The 1,373-nt window shown below is 36.9% G+C and overlaps 1 non-coding gene across 1 annotated transcript; it reads left to right on the top strand.

Moving 5' to 3' along the window:
• Positions 1-757: 757 nt before the first annotated feature.
• LOC148117443 (U6 spliceosomal RNA) lies at positions 758-864 on the top strand. The gene has a single exon (XR_015737106.1). It is a non-coding gene; the product is annotated as a U6 spliceosomal RNA (small nuclear RNA).
• The last annotated feature ends 509 nt before the right edge of the window (positions 865-1,373 follow it).

Raw genomic sequence — 1,373 nt, forward strand, 5'->3', positions numbered from 1 at the left:
GTTTAGCCTTCTCCATGTTAGATCATTCACTGGAAGAAGAAAAAGAAATGTGTAGAATTAAGTACAGACTTTAACCACAATGGAATGAAGTTAGAAATTGATAACAAGGAAATTAATGTAACTTAGAAAATTAGAATCTTCGAGACTAAATTACTATGGCAATGTTCAAAAGTAGAAATTTAAAAGAGAAATGAGAATATATATTGAAAACACAACAAACTGTAATGAAGGTGTATAACCACCATCACTTGATCTGCTAGGCAGAAGAATTGAAATTTAAACTATAGAGTGAAGATGTTGGAAATGAAAAACGCAAATGAAGACGAAATATATAAATATCTATGCCATAACTAAACTAGTGCTTAGGGAATATTTTAAACTATGAGTGTCTGCTTAAAACCAAGTAAAGTGGGCTGTAGAGATGGCGAGGCAGTTACAGGGCATTGCTGTTCTTCAAAAAGACACAGTTTTGGCCCTGCAAGTCAAATTCAGGATTCACAACCATCTGCAACTCTAGCTTCAAGGGATGTGATCCCTTCTGCTCTCTTCAAACACCCATATACACATGCTCATTCATAGAAAAACATACACACATACACACACATTTTTACAGAAAGATATCTGCTCAGTAACATGGCCTTTTTTCTCAAGACACTGGGATAAAGGAATGAATAAACATAAAATAAAAAAATTATAATATAATAGAGATATAATAAAATATAAAATAGGAAAACAGTACATAAAATCGATTTACCCCATGCTCGCTTCGGCAGCACATATACTAAAATTGGAACGATATAGAGAAGATTAGCATGGCCCCTGCGCAAGGATGACACGCAAATTCCTGAAGCGTTCCATATTTTTACAGAAATTAATAGAAGGAAAATCGCAACCCAAGCAATCCAACATTACCAGCACTGCCTACAATAACTCAGACATCTAGCGACCCTTCACAAGCTCAACTCAAAGAAGGGACACATACAAACTCTATTAAACAAACAAACAAAAAATAATAATAACTGGAGTCAACAACCACTGGTCATTAATATCATTTAATATTAATGGACTCAATTCACTTATAAAAAGGCACAGACTATAGCATGAGGGGGCCGGCTTATTGGGGTTTCTGTCCTGCCCAGTACCCCACAGCTGGCATACCCCAAGGAAAATCACGCACAAGACTCCATAAGATTATAAACTGATTGGCCCATTAGGTCAGGCTACTTATTAGCTCTTATAACTTATGTTACCCCATTATCCTTATCTATGTTAGCACATGGCTCTGTACCTTTCTCAGCTGGGCAAGTTACATGCTGCCTCTTCAGTGGTCTGTGCAGGAGTGGCTGGGGGAGCTTCCTGTTTTCCCAGAATAC

The sequence above is a fragment of the Myodes glareolus genome, chromosome X, assembly GCF_982192425.1.
Source record: "Myodes glareolus chromosome X, mMyoGla1.1, whole genome shotgun sequence".
In the NCBI taxonomy this organism is placed as follows: Eukaryota; Metazoa; Chordata; class Mammalia; order Rodentia; family Cricetidae; genus Myodes; species Myodes glareolus.